We start from the raw sequence: 20,450 nt of genomic DNA, 5'->3' as shown, positions 1-20,450 counted from the left end.
CATACCCCCCAAAAGTTTTTTTTTTTTGGGGGGGGGGGTGGTTCCTTCCTCTCTGGCAACTGAGTTAGAAAGGGCACCTGCATCGTTGTAATGACTGGATGTATTGATACACCATCCAAAGTGTAATTAATTAACTTCACCATGGTCAAAGGGATATTCAATGTCTGTATTGTTTTGACCCATCTGCCGATAGGTGCCCTTCTTTGTGACGCATTGGAAAACCTCCCTGGTCTTTGTGGTTGAACCTGTGTTTGAAATTCACTGCTCAACTGAGGGCCAATACAATTATCTGTATGTGTGGGGTACAGAGATGAGGTCGTCGCTCAAAAATCATTTTAAACACTATTATTGCACACAGAGTGAGTCCATGCAACTTGTTGAGCACATTTTTACTCCTGAACTTATTTAGGCTTGTCATAACAAAGGGGTTGAATATGTATTGACTCATTTTCATTTTTAAAACATTTCTAAAAACAAAATTCCACTTTGACATTATGGGGTAATTGTGTCCATGCCATTGACACAAATTTGTACATTTAATTCATTTTAAATTCAGGATGCAATGCAACAAAATACGAAAAATTCAAGGGATGTAAATACTTCCTGAAAGCACTATACTGGCAATGCTATATACTGAATAAAATAATAATTGCAACATGCAACAATTTCAAAGATTTTACTGAGTTACAGTTCCTATAAGGAAATCAGTGAATTTAAATAAATAAATTAGGTCCTATAATCTATGGATTTCACATGATTGGGAATACATATATGCATCTGTTGGTCACAGATACTATACCTTTAAAAAAAGTAAGTGGTGCGGATCACAAAACCAGTCAGTATCTGGTGTGACCACCATTTGCCTCATGCAGCATGACACATCTCTTTCACATAGAGTTGATCAGGCTGTTGACTGTGGCCTGTGGAATGTTGTCCCACTCCTCTTCAATGGCTGTGAGAAGTTGCTGGATATTGGTGGGAACTGGAATACGCTGTCGTATACGTCAATCCAGAGCATCATTGGATGACATCTGATGAGTATGCAGCCCATGGAAGAACTGGGACATTTTCAGATTTTTTTTCAGAACATAAAATTCTCTGGCAACAGCTCTGTGGCATTGTGTCAAAACGTCACATTTTAGAGTGGCCTTTTATTGTCCCCAGCACAGGTGCACCTGTGTAATGAAAGCTGTTTAATCAGCTTTTTGATATGCCACTTCTGTCAGGTGGGTGGATTATCTTGGCAAAGGAGAAATGCTCAGTAACAGGGATATAATCAAATTTGTGCACAACAATAGCTTTTTGTGAGTATGGATTGTTTTCATTTCATCTCATGAAACATGGGACCAACGCTTTACATGTTGCGTTTTATATTTTTGTTCAGTATACATTTTGCGTTCTCAAATTTTATTGTATTTGTCACGTGCTGAATACAACAGTTGTAGACATTTAGAGAAAGCTAAGGTACCTGAGCTAAATGACTAGCGCCCCGTAGCACTTCATCATGAAGTGCTTTGAGAGACTAGTCAAGGATCATATCACCTCCACCCTACCTGACACCCTAGACCCACTTTGCTTACCGCCCCAATAGGTCCACAGACGATGTAATCACACTGCACACTGCCCTAACCCATCTGAACAAGAGGAATACCTATGTAAGAATGCTTTTTGACTACAGCTCAGCATTTAACACCATAGTACCCTGGGTCTCGACCCCGCCCTGTGCAACTGGGTTCCTGGACTTTCTCACGGGACACCCCCAGGTGGTGAGGGTAGGAAACAACATCGCCACCCCGCTGATCCTCAACACTGGGGCCCCACAAGGGTGCGTTCTCAGCCCTCTCCTGTACTCCTTGTTCATCCATTACTGCGTGGCCATGCACGCCTCCAACTCAATCATCAAGTTTGCAGACAGCAGTACAGTGGTAGGCTTGATTACCAACAACGACGAGACAGCCTACAGGGAGGAGGTGAGGGCCCTCGGAGTGTGGTGCAATGAAAATGACCTCACACTCAATGTCAACAAAATGAAGGAGATGATAGTGGACTTCAGGAAACAGCAGAGAGAGCATCCCCCTATCCACATCAATGGGACAGTAGTGGAGAAGGTGGAAAGTTTTAAGTTCCTCAGCCTACACATCACAGACAAACTGAAAGGGTCCACCCACACAGACAGCGTAGTGACGAAGGCGCAACAGAGCCTCTTCAACATCAGGAGGCTGAAGAAATGTGTCTCGTCACCAAAAACACTCACAAAATGTACAGATGCACAATCGAGAGCATCCTGTCAGGCTGTATCACCGGCTGGTACGCCCACAACCATAAGGCTCTCCAGAGGGTAGTGCGGTCTGCACAACGAATCAACGGGGGCAAACTACCTGCCCTCCAGGACACCTACACCACCCGATGTCACATGAAGGCCAAAAAGATCATGGACAACAACCACCCGAGCCACTGCCTGTTCACACCGCTATCATCCAGACGGCGAGGTCAGTACAGGTGCATCAAAGCTGGGACCGAGAGACTGAAAAACAGCATCTATCTCAAGGCCATCAGACTGTTAAACAGCCATCACTAACATTGAGTGGCTGCTGTCAACATACTGACTCAAATCTCAAGCCACTTTAATAATTAAAAATTGGATGTAATAAATGTATCACTAGTCACTTTAAAACAATGCCACTGTATACATACCCTACATTACTCATCTCATATGTATATACTGTACTCTATACCATCTACTGCATCTTGCCTATGCCGTTCGGTCATCGCTCATCCATATATTTATATGTACATATTCTTATTCATTACTTTATACTTGTGTGTGTGTATAAGGTAGTTGTGAAATTATTAGAATACTTGTTAGATTTTACTGCATGGTCGGAACTAGAACCATAAGCATTTCGCTACAGTCGCATTAACATCTGCTAACCATGTGTAACGAATCTCCTCTTCGTCTGAGGAAGAGTAAGAAGGATCAGACCAAAATGCAGCGTGGTAAGTGTTTGTCATATTTTAATTGAAAAACTGAACACTACACAAAATAACAACGAAGAGAAAACGAAACAGTTCTGCCAGGTGAACAGACACTAAACAGAAATTAAACACCCACAACCAACATGGGGAAAAGGCTACCTAAGTATGATTCTCAATCAGAGACAACGAACAACACCTGCCTCTGATTGAGAACCATACTAGGCCAAACACATAGAAATATAACAAGATAGAAAAAAGAACAGACTACCCACCCCAACTCACGCCCTGACCAACTTAACACAAAGACGTAAAAAAGGAACTAAGGTCAGAACGTGACAGAACCCCCCCCCCCCCCAAAGGTGCGGACTCCGGACCTGAACCTAAAGGGGAGGGTCTGGGTGCGCGTCTGTCCACGGTGGCGGCTCTGGCGCGGGGCGTGGACCCCACTCCACCATAGTCTTTCCCGCTTAAGTGGCACCTTTGGAGCGGCGACCCTCGCCGCAGCGAGCCCCGAATAGATGGGAGCCCCGAATAGATGGGAGACTCCAGCAGCGCCGTAGTGAAGGGCGACCCCAGCAGCGTCCCAGTGAAGGGTGGCTCCGGCAGCTCCTGACTGACGGGCGGCTTTGGCAGCTCAGGACAGACGGGCGGCTCTGGCAGCTCAGGACAAACGGGCGGCACTGGCAGCTCAGGACAGACGGGCGGCTCTCGAAGCTCCTTGTTGACGGGAGGCTCTGGCAGCTCCTGACTGACGGGAGGCTCTGGCAGCTCCTAACTGACGGGCGGCTCTGGCAGCGCTGGACAGGAGTGAGACTCTGGCAGCGCTGGACAGGAGGGTGACTCTGGAAGCGCTGGACAGGAGGGAGACTCTGGAAGCGCTGGACAGGAGGGATCACCTGGAGGGAGGAGACGGAGAGACAGTCTGGTGTGTGGGGCTGCCACAGGAGGCCTGGTGCGTGGAGAAGGCACTGGATAGACCGGAACGTGGAGGCGCACTGGAGGTCTCAAGCACCGAGCCTGCATAACCTGTCCTGGCTGGATACTCCCCGTAGCCCGGCAAGTGCAGCAAGGTGGAACAGACCGCACTGGGCTGTGCTTGCAAACCGGGGACACCATGCGTAGGGCTGGTGCCATATTTACCCCGGGCCGAGAAGACGCACTAGAGACCAGATGCGCTGAGCCGGCTTCATTTCTCCTGGCTCGATGCCCACTCCAGCTATGCCTATGCACTAGAGATACCGTGCGCCTCACGGCATAACACGATGCCTGCCCGGTCCACCTCTCGCCACGGTAAGCACCCCCCCCCAATACAGTTTTGGGGCTGCCTCTCGTCCCTGTTGCGCTGCCGTGCTAACTCCTCATAATGCCGCCGCTCGTCTTTGGCTGCCTCCAGCTCTTCCCGGGGGCGGCGATATTCCCCAGCCAGTGCCCAGGGTCCCCTACCATCCAAAATCTCCTCCCAAGTCCAGGAGTCCAGAACCCTCTGCTTCTGGTTACCACGCTGCTTGGTCCGGTTGTGGTGGGTAGTTGTGTAACGGATCTCTTTGTCGTCTGACGAGTATGAATAATCGGACCAATGTGCAGCGTGGTAAGTGTCCATGTTAATTTATTAGCTGAACACACAAAAACAAAATAACGAAGCGAATGGAAGAAACGGAACAGTTCTGCAAGGTGACATACACTAAACAGAAAACAACTACCCACAAATCATAGTGGGAACACAGGCTACCTAAGTATGATTCTCAGAGACAACAATTGACAGCTGCCTCTGATTGGGAACCATACCAGGCCAAAAGCAGAAATACAACACATATAACAAAAACATTGAATGCCCACCCCAACTCATGCCCTGACCAAACTAAAACAGAGACATAAAAAGGAACTAAGGTCAGGACGTGACACCATGTGTATGTGACAAATAAAATTTGATTTGATTAGATTTTTACTTACGAGTCGTTTCCCAACAATGCAAAGTTAAAAAGTAAGAAAATGTGCAAATAGAAAATAGTAACACAATAACGAGACTATATACAAGGATTACCGGTAACAAGTCAATGTGCAGGGGTACAAGGTAGTTGAGGTAATGTTAACATATAGGTCGGGGTAAAAGTGTTTTGGCACTCTGTATAGAGTAGAAGCAGTGTGTGTGAAAATGTGTAGTGTGTTGGAGTGTCAGTGTAAGCATATGTGAGCATGTGGGTAGAGTCCGTGCAAGAGAGTGAGTGAAAAAAAAGGTCAATTCAATAGTCCAGGTAGCCATTTGATTAACTGTTCAGCAGTCTTATGTATTAGGAGTAGAAGCTGTTATGGGTGCCTTTTGGTCCTGAACTTGGCGCTCTGATACCGTTTGCCATGTGGTAGCAGATTGAACAGTCTATGGCTTGGGTGGCTGGGGTCTTTGACAATTTTCCGGGCCTTCCTCTGACACCGCCTGGTATAGAGGTCCTGGATGGCAGGGAGTTTAGCCCCATGGACTGGGCCATCCACACGACCCTCTGTAGTGCCTTGCGATCGAGCGCTGTGCAGTTGCCATACCAAGTGGTGATGCAGCAAGTCAAGATGCTCTCGATGGTGCAGCTGTAGAACCCTTCGAGGATCTGAGGGGCCATGCCATATATTTTCAACCTAAGGGGGAAGAGGCACTGTTGAGCCTTCTTCACAACAGTGCTGCTGTGAGAGGTCCATGTTAAGTCCTTGGTGATGTGGAACTTAAAGCTCTCGACCCACTTCACTACAGAGTTGTCGATCTGTTTTGGAGCGTGCTCGCCCCTCTACTTCCTGTAGTCCACAATCAGCTCCGTTTTGTCTTTCTGATGTTGAGGGAGAGGTTGCTGTTGTTCTGGCACCACGCTGCCAGGTCTCTGACCTCCTCCCTGTAGGCTGTATCATCGTTGTCGGTGCTCAGGCTTACCACCGTCGTGTCATCAGCAAACTTGATGATGGCGTTGGAGACGTGTTGCCACACAGTCATAGGTGAACAGGGAGTATAGGAGGGACAAAGCACACACCCCTGAGGGGTCAGTTAGTCATATGTGTTGTTACTAGGGCTGGGAATTTCCAGGGACCTCACGGTATAATATTATGAAGATCGCGAGATCTTACAATTGTCTGCTGCAGAGGAACAAGAGAGAGCCATGAGAAAATGAGTTTTGATCAGTTATGGAAAGAAAACTGCTGAAAACAAATTGGCTACCTATTTAAAAAGATTAGAACAAGCTGCAGTATGAATGAAAAATACTGGTATTTTGGTGCAGGTACAGCCGACTACTACTGCGCTGTAGTCAATGAACGGCATTCTCACATAAGTATTCTTCTTGTCCAGGTGGGAGAGAGCAGTGTGGAGTGCAATAGAGATTGTGTGATCTGTTGGGGTGGTATGCGAATTGGATTGGGTCCAGGGTGGCTGAGATGATGGTGTTGATGTGTGCCATGACCAGCCTTTCAAAGCATTTCATGGTTAGAGATGTGAGTGCTCCGGGACGATAATCGTTTAGGCAGGTTAAATAAAATAAAATAAAATTGTATTTGTCACATGTGCCAAATACAACAGGTGTTTTCACCTTACAGTGAAATTCTTACTTACAAGCCCTTGACCAACAATGCAGTTTAAAGAAAATACCCCAAAAAAGTAAGAAAAACAAAGTAACGGATAAGAATAATAAAGAGCAGCAGTAAATAACAATAGCAGAGCTATATACAAGGGCTACCGGTACAGAGTCAATGTGCCGGGGCACCGGTATCAAGGTAATTGAGATAATATGTACAGTGGGGAGAACAAGTATTTGATACACTGCCGATTTTGCAGGTCCAGAAAATCACATTGTATGATTTTTAAGTAATTCATTTGCATTTTATTGCATGACATAAGTATTTGATCACCTACCAACCAGTAAGAATTCCGTCTCTCACAGACCTGTTCATTTTTCTTTGACAAGCCCTCCTGTTCTCCACTCATTACCTGTATTAACTGCATCTGTTTGAACTTGTTACCTGTATAAAAGACACCTGTCCACACACTCAATCAAACAGACTCCAACCTCTCCACAATGGCCAAGACCATAGAGCTGTGTTAGGACATCATGGGTAAAATTGTAGACCTGCACAAGGCTGGGATGGGCTACCTGACAATAGGCAAGCAGCTTGGTGAGAAGGCAACAACTGTTGGCACAATTATTCGAAAATGGAAGAAGTTCAAGATGACGGTCAATCACCCTCGGTCTGGGGCTCCATGCAAGATCTCACCTCTTGAGGCATCAGTGGTCATGAGGAAAGTGAGCGATCAGCCCAGAACTACATGGCAGGACCTGGTCAATGACCTGAAGAGAGCTGGGACCACAGTCTCAAAGAAAACCATTAGTAACACATTACGCCGTCATGGATTAATATCCTGCAGCGCATGCAAGGTCCCCCTGCTCAAGCCAGCGCATGTCCGTGTCCGTCTGAAGTTTGCCAAAGACCATCTGGAGGATCCAGAGGAGGAATGGGAGAAGGTCATGTGGTCTGATGAGACAAAAATAGAGCTTTTTGGTCTAAACTCCACTTGCCGTGTTTGGAGGAAGAAGAAGGATGAGTACAACCCCAAGAACACCATCCCAACCGTGAAGCATGGAAGTGGAAACATCATTTTTTGGGGATGCTTTTCTGCAAAGGGGACAGGACGACTGCACCGTATTGAGGGGAGGATGGATGGGGCCATGTATCGCAAGATCTTGGCCAACAACATCCTTCCCTCAGTAAGAGCATTGAAGATGGGTCGTGGCTGGGTCTTCCAGCATGACAACGACCCAAAACACACAGCCAGGGCAACTAAGGAGCAGCTCCGTAAGAAGCATCTCAAGGTCCAGGAGTGGCCTAGCCAGTCTCCAGACCTGAAGCCAATAGAACATTTTTGGAGGGAGCTGAAAGTCCGTATTGCCAAGTGACAGTCCCGAAACCTGAAGGATCTGGAGAAGGTCTGTATGGAGGAGTGGTCCAAAATCCCTGCTGCAGTGTGTGCAAACCTGGTCAAGAACTACAGGAAACACATGATCTCTGTAATTGCAAACACAGGTTTCTGTACCAAATATTAAGTTATGCTTTTCTGATGTATCAAATACTTATGTCATGCAATAAAATGCAAATGAATTACTTAAAAATCATACAATGTGATTTTCTGGAATTTTGTTTTAGATTCTGTCTCTCACAGTTGAAGTGTACCTATGATAAAAATTACAGACCTCTACATGCTTTGTAAGTAGGAAAACCTGCAAAATCGGCAGTGTATCAAATACTTGTTCTCCTCACTGTACAGTTGAAGTCGGAAGTTTACATACACTTAGGTTGGAGTCATTAATTAAATCTCGTTTTTCAACCACTCCACAAATTTCTTGTTAACAAACTATAGTTTTGGCAAGTCGTTTAGGACATCTACTTTGTGCATGACACAAGTCATTTTTCCAACAATTGTTTACAGACAGATTTTTTCACATATCTCACGGTATCACAATTTCAGTGGGTCAGAAGTTTACATACACTAAGTTGACTGTGCCTTTAAACAGCCTGGAACATTCCAGAAAATGATGTCATGGCTTTAGAAGCTTCTGATAGGCTAATTGACATCATTTGAGTCAATTGGAGGTGTACCTGTTGCTGTATTTCAAGGCATACCTTTAAACTCAGTGCCTCTTTGCTTGACATCATGGGAAAATCAAAAGAAATTTGCTGTCTTGACGTTGTATTAGTTAATGTGATGACTGTTGCTCATCGAATGATTAAAGTTTTCTAATTGCGTGATTAAATTAATGATGCAATTATTAACTCATTAACCTGGGGCACCATGGGGAAATTAGTTTTATTGAGTTTCTATTTCCCAAATTAACTCAAAGAATATCAGAATATCGATTTTACAACAGTCGCTAATTAATCAGTTTCCTCTACAATCTCATTCTGAACGTCGCATAATCTGGGAATCTGCACGGACCCGGGTCCCACCAATGAGTTCTTACCACACCAATCTTAATGGATTATTTATTTACTAGAAAACTAAAATGATGATAAAAAATACACATACACAAAACACAGTCTAGGCTATTGATTAGAACTTAGTATAACGGGCCAACACACTATGGCGCATGTTACCCAAAATGTGGATTTAAACGAGAGAGAAAAAGAGAAAGTACACAAGAGAAATATACATTTGGGTGCATTTGTCAGTTATGCTTATTTTAACCCTAGCCTTGCCCCGAACCGCCGCTCTTATGGGTCTGAATATAATGATGTAATTACGTGTGGGAGATCTCAGATGGAAAGCTCCACGTGGGTCGTTTAGGCTTCTCAATGACGCACTTCTCCGGCGCAACTCTCTGGTTGTCCTCACGATGTCAGTGTCCTTTTGGTCTGATTCCTCGCCCTTGCTCTGGGAGGGGTCTTCTGAGGACAGACAGCTCTGTAGCTCAGAGCTCACAGTGTAGGAATGAAACAGTGTAGATACCACGATTCGATGGAGAGTGGAGATTAGGTGGTCCGGCTTGAATTCACCCGCTTAGACACAGCTACTCATCATGGGCATGGGTAGAAAAAAAGATTTATTTGTTTTCAACCTTGTGTTGCGTTTTGGGTTCGTTGACTTTTTAGACCTTGGCTGCAGCTTGGGTCACTTAGTCTTATCTGTTTATTCTTTATTTAAAAAAAATAATAATATTTTTGCATTTTCCAAATAAGAACATTCAAAACAAAAGTGAAAAGATATTAGACAACGATAGGACAAAGTGACAGTAACAGACGAACATAATAATAAAAAAAATATAATTATAATTATATAAACAAACATACAATAATAAAAAAATATATATATATATTAAAAAAATAACAAAATAACGAGACATTGGATCACCTGCCGTAGGCTACATATTATACATTACGTGTGAAACATTATGTGAGGATTATATATAGATTCAATCAATGAGATGAGGGGGGAGATTCTCCATATAGTCAATAAAAGGTTGCCAAATTCTGTAAAATGTCTTTAACTTATTCCTCAAGCAGTAAGTGATTTTCTCCAAAGGGATACAACTATTAACTTCCGAAAGCCACATTGCAACTGGCAGGGAGGAATCCAATTTCCATTTCAAGGCAATACATTTCTTGGCAATCGCTAGCAATATTTCTGTTAGCTATATAGTATGGCTTTGCCTAAGATTGGTGTTAGTAAAGTTACCCAGTAGACAGACCTCCGGGTCTAAAGGGAATGCAACCCTGTGAATTGAGGATATGGTATCGCATACCCCCTGCCAGAAACCGTGTAGTTTTGAACACTGCCAAGTGGAATGGAGGAATGTTCCTTCATCTGAGCCACATCTAAAACATAGGGAGGAGATATCTGGGTTGAACCTGTGCAGTCTAGATGGGGTGATATAGAGCTGATGGAGGAAATTAAACTGGATCAGTCTGTATCTGGAGTTCAATGTGGATGTAACCCCATCTCTGCATAGGTCACTCCATAGATCTTCATCAAGATCAATACCCAGATCTTTCTCCCATCTAAGTCGGGGTTTATCTAGCCCAGGCAGTGTTAGTCCTGACATAAGAGCATTGTAAACACGGGAAATGGTCTTGAACAGTGGTTGGTCTGCGTGGCAGAGTTGTTCAATAGGTGACATCTTAGGTAGGTTCCATTGTCCCTTGAGAGTCACCCTAATAAAGTTTCGTAGTTGTAGGTAGCTAAAGAAGTCCCTGTTAGGCAAGTGGTATTTCTGTTTCAGCTGATCAAAAGACATATGAACTCCCTCCTCGTAACAATGTTCCAGAAGAGTGATCCCCTTATCAGACCATGGTCTAAAGTTACTATTCTGGGAAAACATAGGGATCAATCTATTGTTCCATAAAGGGGTTTTAGGGGAAAGGAATCCCCCTCGTCCGAACAGCTCATGCAGTTTGCACCATGCCAGGACAAAATGTATGATTAAAGGGTTGTCTGTGATGGTTTTTATAGATTTTCTGTCCCATTTGTAAAACAAATCTGCCCCAGTGTCATCATTTACCTCAAGCTTTTCAATGTTCAACCATGAGGGAGAGGGACCCTTGTCAAACCTCTGAGCCAGAAACCTAGACTGTGCAGCCCAGTAGTACATTCTAAAATTGGGGAGGCTTAAGCCCCCTTGACTGTAATCAAGGGTCAGTTTATCCAGGCCAACCCTAGGGGTTTTGCCGTGCCAGATAAACCGTCTGGTCAGCTTGTCGAGAGAGGAAAAAAATGCTGCGGGAACAGGGATAGGGAGAGATTGAAACAGATATAGAAACCTGGGCAGGACATTCATTTTAATTACATTGATTCTACCCAGTAGAGTGAGAGGTAAGTCCATCCATTTACAAAGGTCAACCTCCACCTTTTGCAACAAACTGGCCAGATTGAGTTTATAGAGGTTGTTCAGATTACCATCCACCATTATGCCCAAATATGTGAAGCCCATAGGCGACCATCTGAAAGGAAACTTGTGCTTGATGGTATGATGGTCAAAGACAGACAACGGTAAGATTTCGCTTTTATCAAGATTGACCTTATATCCAGAGAAAGAACTATAACACTGTAGTAGGATCTGCAAGTGAGAGAGGGAGTGTTCTGGGTTTGTTAGAAATAAGACAAGGTCGTCCGCAAAGAGTGATAATTTATGGGTATGGGGGCCCACCTCAAAGCCATGTATGTCAGGGCACGTTCTAATAGCCTCAGCCAACGGTTCGATGGCGAGGGCAAAGAGGTGGGGGCTAATTGGGCAACCTTGTCTGTTCCCCCTATAAAGAGGGAAAGAGGAGGAAGTAATCCCATTGGTAGCAATCCTAGCTTTAGGAGATTTGTAGAGTGATTTTATCAAATTTACAAACACGGTACCTATTCCGAACTTTTCCAAGACGCAAAAGAGGTATGGCCATTCAACCCTATCAAATGCCTTTTCAGCGTCGAGGGAGACTGCGACACTAGGTATTTTGTTTTTGTTAGCAAGGTGAATTATATCAAAGAACCTTCTGAGATTGTTGGAGGACAATCTATTAATTATGAAGCCAGTCTGATCTGGGTTGACCAACAGGGAAGACATGACTCCAGTCTCTTAGATAGCATCTTGGTGACCAGTTTACAATCTGTGTTAAGGAGAAAGATTGGTCTATAGGAGGCGCACTTTAGCGGGTTTTTCCCTTTCTTGTGGATTACAGTAATCACTGCTTGAGAGAAGGACTCTGGAAAGCAGTTGTCTTCTCTGGCTTTTTTAAGTACCTCCATAAGCTCCCTAAATTCTTTATAGAACTCTGGAGGGAAGCCATCCTCCCCAGGAGATTTATTAGAAGGTAGGGATTTAATGGCCCCCAACAATTCAGGAACTGAGAAGTGTTCACTCAGGCGCTCGCTGTCTTCCCCTGACAGGCATGGGAGGTTGAGAGAGGAGAGAAAGGAGTCTATCTCTGATAGATCATCGCTTGATTGGGAAGTGTAGAGATCTTCATAGTATTTCTAAAAAGTATTATTAATTTCAGTAGGGTCGAAGGATATCTCTTTAGTAAGAGTTTCTATGGCATTAATTGTCCTCTTACTTTCATCTGCTTTCAGTTGCCATGCCAATACTTTGTGAGCTTTCTCTCCAAGCTCATAATAACGCTGTTTTGATTTAGTGATGGCCCTCTCACCTTGATATGTGTTCAGAATATTATATTTAAGTTTTTTATTTACCAAAAGCCTGTATAGATCTTTTGTCGGGCCTCTTTGGTAGGTTCTCTCTAGCTCGGAGATTTCAGATTCAAGGGCAATCAGTTCCGCACCGTGTTTTTTCTTCAGCCCTTTAGTATAGGAAATAATCTGTCCCCTCAGATAGGCCTTCAATGTGTCCCAAAGAATGAAGCTGTCAGCAGCAGAGGGTTTGTTTGTCAAAGTAAAAATATTGATCTGCTCTTTGATGAATGCACAAAATTCAGGTTGCTTTAGAAGTGTAGGACTTAGTCTCCATCTATATGCTCCATTTACCTTGCTAGGAATGGAGATTGATAATACCAGAGGAGAATGGTCACTAAGCAATCTGGGGAGATACTCGACATCTAACACTCTATGAAACAGTTGTGTCGAAAGTAAAAAGTTATCTATGCGTGTGTGTGTCTTGTGTGGGTGTGAATAAAAAGAGTAGTCCCTATCCTGTGGGTGCAACTGTCTCCAGATGTCTAGTGAATTGAGATCTTTCATGAATGACATGGTGAGCTTGCCGGCTTTGGTAAGAAGTGAGGGTTTATCAGAAGACCTATCAAGAACTGTATCTAAGCAAAAATTAAAATCTCCTCCAACCAGTAGCCATCCTGGTGGTGCTTGAGCAACCTGAAGGAAGACATTCTGAATAAACATATGGTCATCGAAGTTAGGAGCATAAATATTCAATAGGGTCCAAGACTCTGAAAACATATGCCCCTGCACCAAAACAAACCTGCCAGAGGGATCAGAGATGGTGTTGTTGACGCAGAAGGGGATGTGTCTACTTATCAAAATTGCAGTTCCTCTTGCTTTGGAGTTAAAAGAGGATGCAAAAACTTGTCCTACCCATTCCCTCTTCAATTTCTTGTGTTCACTGGCTGTAAGATGTGTTTCTTGGAAAAACACAACGTCAGCCTTTAATTTCTTAAGGTATGTATAGACTCTTTTCCTTTTAATCGGGCTGTTAAGACCTTTTACGTTGAATGTGACATTTTAGTGGGTTAAGCATAGGTTGGGTTTCAAATATGTAACTGAATAGAAATCTATCATATGCAGATAATTAGGAAATGTTTCAACTTTGGTTTGAGCACAAAAGTGACCTGTGTGTCTCTTTGGGAAGGAAACAAACAAAGAAAAAAGGAATAAAAAAATAATAAAAATCCCACCCACCCCGATTGTCAGACTAGAACAACAGTCCCAACAATCAAACATGAATACACTTGTAGAGATACGTTGCTGCTCGCTTTCCATCTTGCTCTTACTAGCTAAACCTTGACGTAAACTAAAACCTGCGAGCTCTCTAAATTGAAAACAAACGTTGTGAATAGATATTTATGGCTGAATATTTACTGCCCACGGTAAGGGAAGCTTGAGTCTCTTTACGAAAGATTAACATAAATGAGGGGGAAAGCAGTGGGCCTAAGCCCACTTATTGCTTCGCCCAGTAGATATGGACTAAACCAAAATATACTCTCCTGTAAATGTAATAGAACTCACCCCGGGAAGATACGGTTAGTTGAAAATATACAAATCAATTAAAGTGACCGGGAGATACCAGCAGTTCAATCCGGATAAGAGAAAACAAACGAACTGCGTTTTATCCCCCAGAGAGACCGTCCTGGCTCAGACATTGCTCAGTTCTTTGAGAAAAGTGTGCACTTCTCCCGGTGTGTCGAAGAGATGGCTTCGGCCTTTGTACTGAACTTTCATCCGCGCAGGGTGGATGAGGTAGCCGGTGATGTTCTTCTCCTTCAGTGCTTTGGTGGCAGGTCTGAACTGCTTGCGGCATCTGGCGAGATCCGCGCTCATATCTGGGAAAAAGCTGACCCTCTTTCCATCTATGGTGATGTCCCCTTTGGCTCTTGCGAGTTGCAGTGTCTTCTCTCTGTCTTGGAAACGGAGGAACCTGATCAGGACGGCTCGTGGGGGCTCATCTGGCCGGGGTTTCGGCGCTGATGTTCTGTGGGCGCGTTTGATTTCCAGCGGTTTGGAGAAGTTGATTATGCCTTGGACCTCCGGGATCCATTGAGTGAAGAAACGGACCGGGTCACGGCCCTCGCTGTCCTCATTCAATCCCATCACACGGATATTACTACGTCTACTCTGGTTTTCCATCTGATCTACTTTGTTTTGAGGTAGGCATTGTCCTTTTGCAGTTGTCAAGACCTGGTCATGTCTAGCGATGGTATCTTCAACTGTGCTAATGCGCAACTCTGCCTCAGTCGTTCTCAAAAGGAGATTTTTCATGGAGGATTTCAGGTCGTCAATGGAGGAATGGAGTTCAGCCGATTTCTTATCGATTTTCAGAGAAAGACCTCTGTTACCATCCTGAATTTCCCGGAGGAGAGTAGCCAGCATGTCGGCAGGCTCGCAAGAGGCTGCTGAGAGCAACAGTCTGGAACTGTCGTCTGAGTTATGAGGGCTAATGCTAATCTTGCTTGCTGTAGCGTTATCGTTATCTTGGGAATCAACAACGTTTTGGTCGTCCTTCTTGCCTCTCGGTCGGAGGTCCATGGCTCTTTGGGAAGGTAAGTACTTGACAATTTATCAGCCGATGTTAGAATATTGTTTCAACGTTGTTATTTAGGTAAAAATAGAATAACTTTGAAGAACTCGGTTTGTCAACGTCTGCTCAGCTCCGCAGCATCACGTGCTCCTTATCTGTTTATTCTTAACTCACAGGTTTTATACCCTTGGGTCAGAAGTGGGCATAACCGCCTTTAGGGCAATTCTCTGAGCGTACCAAGTTAAGAGCAAGGTCTACATTTTACTCAAATCCAATTTTAGACAACAAACTTCACATTTCATCTTTACCAAAACATTCTCTTTCATTTGGATATTTTCCACACAATGTACAATGTATAAACATCAAGCATATCCTATGAAAACTCTTACAGTTTGTCAGGATTTGGCCAGGGTTGTTCCGGGTTTTGGTCACTAGATGCCCCCATTGTGCTTTTTTACCTCATGTTTTTTCCCTTGTTCCCCATTATTATTTGCACCTGTGCCTCGTTTCCCCTGATTGTATTTAAACCCTTAGTTTCCCTCAGTTCGGTGCTCTGTGTTTTTGTATGTTAGCACCCAGCCCTAGTGTTCTGTGTATTCTTGTCGATTCCGGTGGATGCTCTTGTGGAGTTCTGTTTTTGTTTTTGAGGATCTCTTAAGGCTTTTTTGTGCTATTCCTACCATCTTTTGGATTTACTATTTTTGTATTGAAGGACTTCTCCTTTTTACTTTATTAAATACACCGTCTTAAGTACTGCTGTGTCTGCCTCATCTTCTGGGTTCTGCTGACTATTCGTGGCTCAGTTGATTAAGTGACTGTTTCTCACTCCGGAGACCCAGGTTCGTAACCGGGTCCTGACACAGTTACAATGTTTTCATAATAACGTCATCTATTAACCTTTAACAACAAAACAAAAATGACATACATTTCCATATTCCATCTATCGTCATGACCACCATTGTGACTGATGGAAACCATTGTTCCAAAGTCCCTTTATTGCATGTTTAATGTTCTGAGACTAATTCTCCATAGTGAGAGGACAAAGGAATGTTGTCTGTGGCCTAAGATTTACCATGGGCATGAGGGGTCATAAAATCCCCACATCTTCAGACCCGTAGATCTCTCCTCCTCTGTTGGGGGTGAGAGATCATCTGTAGGGTTATGGTCTCCTGTAACCTGATCTGATCAGGACAGTCATGACATAGCCAAGACCTCAGAAAATAAATTGTAGACCTCCACATGTCTGGTTCATCCTTGGGAGCAATTTCCAAATGACTGAAGATACCACGTTCATCTGTAAAAACAATAGTACGCAAGTATAAACACCATGGGACCATGCAGCCATCATACCGCTCAGGAAGGAGACACGTTCTGTCAACGTACTTTGGTGCAGAAAGTGCAAATCAACCCCAGAACAACAGCAAAAGACATTGTGAAGATGCTGGAGGAAACAGGTACAAAAGTATCAATAAAACGAGTCCTATATTGACATAACCTGAAAGGCCGTCAGCAAGGAGGAAGCCACTGCTCCAAAACCGCCACAAAAAAAGCCAGACTACGGTTTGCAACTGCACATGGGGACAGAGATTGTACTGTTTGGGGAAATGTCCTCTGGTCTGATGAAACAAAAATATAACTGTTTGGCTATAATGACCATTGTCATGTTTGGAGAAAAAAGGGGGAGACTTGCAAGCTGAAGAACACCATCCCAACCGTGAAGCACGTGAGTGGCAGCATCATGTTGTGGGGGTGCTTTGCTGCAGAAGGGACTGGTGCACTTCACAAAATAGGTGGCATCATGAGGCGTAAAAATTATGTGGATATATTGAAGCAACATCTCAAGACATCAGTTAAAGCTTGGCCGCAAATTGGTCATCCAAATGTACAATGACCCCAAGCATACTTCCAAAATTGTGGCAAAATGGCTTAAGGACAACAAATTCAGTATTCAGGAATTAGAGTAGCCATCACCAAGCCCTGACCTCAATCCTATAGAAAATTTGTGGGCAGAACTGAAAAAGTGTGTGCGAGCATGGAGGCCTACAAATCTGACTCAGTTACACCAGCTCTGTCAGGAGGAACGGGCCAAATTAACCCAACTTATTGTGGGAAGCTTGTGGGAGGCTACCCGAAACGAACTTCTGACCCACTAGGAATGTGATGAAAGAAATAAAAGCTGAAAAAAATCATTCTGTCTACTATTACTCTGACATTTCAAGTTCTTAAAATAAAGTGGTGATCCTAACTGACCTAAGACAGGGAATTTTTACTAGGATTAAATGTTAGAACTTGTGAAAAACTCAGTTTAAATGTATGTAACTGTAGGTAGTAACTGTAGGTAGAGTTATTAAAGTGACTATGCATAGACAACAACAGAGTGGCAACGGTGTAAAAGAGGGGGGGTGCAATGCAAATAGTCTGGGTAGCCATTTGATTTGGTGTTCAGGAGTCTTATGGCTTGGGGGTAGAAGCTGTTTTAGAAGCCTTTGGATCTAGACTTGGCGCTCTGGTACCACTTGCCGTGTCGTAATTTGTAGGGCCTTCCCCTGACACTGCCTGGTATAGATGTCCCGGATGGCAGGAAGCTTGGCCCCAGTGATTTACTACCCTCTGTAGTGCCTTGCGGTTGGAGGCCGAGCAGTTGCCATACTAAGCAGTGATGCAACCAGTCAGGATGCTCTCGATGGTGCAGCTGTAGAACCTTTTGAGGATCTGAGGATGCTGTTACGGAATGCTCAGGGTCCACTTCATGCACTTATCAAGGGACATCCCTGGCGGACTCCCTAAACACAAATGCTTTGTTTGTAAATTTATGTTGGAGTGTGCCCCTGGCTCTCCATAAATAAATAAACTGAAAACCGTGCCTGGTTCGTGCGTGCTTAGTTCATTTTGTTTTGTCTTTGTTTTAGTATGGTCAGGGCGTGAGTTGGGTGGGTTGTCTATGTTCTTTTTTCTATGATTTGGGATTTTTGTGTTTGGCCTGGTATGGTTCTCAATCAGAGGCAGCTGTCAATCATTGTCCCTGATTGAGAACCATACTTAGGTAGCCTGTTTTCACCCTTGAGTTGCGGGTGATTATTTCCTGTTTTGTGTCTGCACCAGACAGAACTGTTTCGGTTTCATTTTGTTCTCTTTGTTGTTTTATTCTTTAGTGTTCTAAGTTATAATAAATATCATTGTCACGTTCTGACCTTAGTTCCTTTGTTTTGTCTTTTGTTTTAGTATGGTCGTGAGTTGGGTGGGTTGTCTATGTTAGTTTCCTATGATTTGCCATTTCTGTGTTTGGCTTACAGAACCACCCACCAAGAAAGGACCAAGCAGCGTGGTGACGAGAGGCAGCAATACCTGGAGAACTGGACTTGGGAGATCCTGGACGGCAAAGGACCCTGGGCACAGGCTGGGGAATATCGCCGCCCCAAGGCAGAGCTGGGGGCAGCAAAAGCTGAGAGGCGGCGGTATGAGGAGGCAGCACGGCAGAGCAGCTGGAAGCCCGAGAGGCAGCCCCAAAAACGTATTGGGGGGGCACACATGGAGTGTGGCGAAGTCAGGTAGGAGACCTGCGCCAACTTCCCGTGCTTACCGTGGAGAGAGAGGGACCGGGCAGGCACCGTGTTATGCAATGAGGCGCACGGTGTCTCCGGTGCGCGTGCATAGCCCGGTGCGGTACATTGCAGCGCCTCATATCGGCCAGGCTAGAGTGGGCATCGAGTGTCTCTCCGTCTCCTTCCGACAGGTGCTCCCGTCCAGTGCTGCCAGAGTCTTCCTCCTGCCCAGCACTGCCAGAGTCGCCCGTCTGTCCTGAGCTGCCAGAGTCGCCCGTCTGTCCTGAGCTGCCGGAGTCGCCCGTCTGTCCTGAGCTGCCGGAGTCGCCCGTCTGTCCTGAGCTGCCGGAGTCGCCCGCCAGTCAGGAGCTGCCAGAGTCGCCCGCCAGTCAGGGGCTGTCAGAGCCGCCCGCCAGTCAGGGGCTGCCAGAGCCGCCCGCCAGTCAGGAGCTGCCAGAGCCGCCCGCCAGTCAGGAGCTGCCAGAGCCGCCCGCCAGTCAGGAGCTGCCAGAGCCGCCCGCCAGTCAGGAGCTGCCAGAGCCGCCCGCCAGTCAGGAGCTGCCAGAGCCGCCCGCCAGTCAGGAGCTGCCAGAGCCTCCCCTATAGGTTCAGGTTTTGCTGCCGGAGTCCGCACCTTTGGGGGAGTTACTGTCACGTTCTGACCTTAGTACCTTTGTTTTGTCTTTTGTTTTAGTATGGTCAGGGGGTGGGTTGTCTATGTTAGTTTTCTATGATTTGCCATTTCTGTGTTTGGCCTGGTATGGTTCTCAATCAGAGGCAGCTGTCAATCGTTGGTTTCTATTGTGTTTTGTGGGTGGTTATTTTCTGTCTTTGTGGGTCTGCACCAGACAGAACTGTTTTGGTTATTTTCTTTGTTGTTTTGTTATTCAGTGTTCAGTTTACATTAAAAAAGATGAACACGTACCACCTGTGCATTGGTCCTCACCTTCTTCCCAAGACAGCCGTTACAATCATGAACATTTACCACACTGCGCATTGGTCCTCCGATCCTTCCTACTACTCCTCCTCGTCAGTTACAAATATAAGGAATTTGTTATTATTTTTTACTTTTGATACTGTGACGTAGAAGTCCGTCACTGGCCGCGGGCAGCATTTGGTTCTTTAACGCACACACATATTCATCACTCCTCCCTGCGCCATTATAAGATAAGTTAACAATGTGGGTCGACACACAAATTAACTTCTGTCTTGGTGCATGCATTTCACACTTGTCAATGTTCATATTTGAGAGATACAATAATTATTTTACTTATCAATATTGTGGATGAGCGCATTGTTTGTTTGTTCTGTTCCTCTCTCTCCATCTCTGTAGCTTCCGGGTATGCTGGAAAAGGACCCGAGCTAAGGGAATTGGGTTGGCTTTATAGTGCCTGTCCCAAATGGCTCATAAATGCATATGGGCATATTGAAAGATATTGTCAGTAGTGATGTAATGTATTAAATGTTATGTTGGGATATTGTTTAAAACCGTGTTGCAATGTATATCCTTTAGTATGTTTAGTTCATGGGAAATGTAGGTTTGTATTGTTAATTGATTCATTAATTAGGGTTAATTGTTCTGAGGGGAGGGGCTAGCCCTACAAAAGGAGCCTCTCTTTCAGTCATGGAGAGGCAGTTTGGATTGAGCTGTGGATGGGGCAGCATTGTTTTTAAGCTGTCCCATAAAGTAGACGTTGATGGCAGTACTGTTGTTTTTTGTTCCGGA

The sequence above is a fragment of the Oncorhynchus masou genome, chromosome 5 (genome assembly GCF_036934945.1).
Source record: "Oncorhynchus masou masou isolate Uvic2021 chromosome 5, UVic_Omas_1.1, whole genome shotgun sequence".
NCBI lineage: Eukaryota > Metazoa > Chordata > Actinopteri > Salmoniformes > Salmonidae > Oncorhynchus > Oncorhynchus masou.
This window is presented reverse-complemented; position numbering follows the sequence as displayed.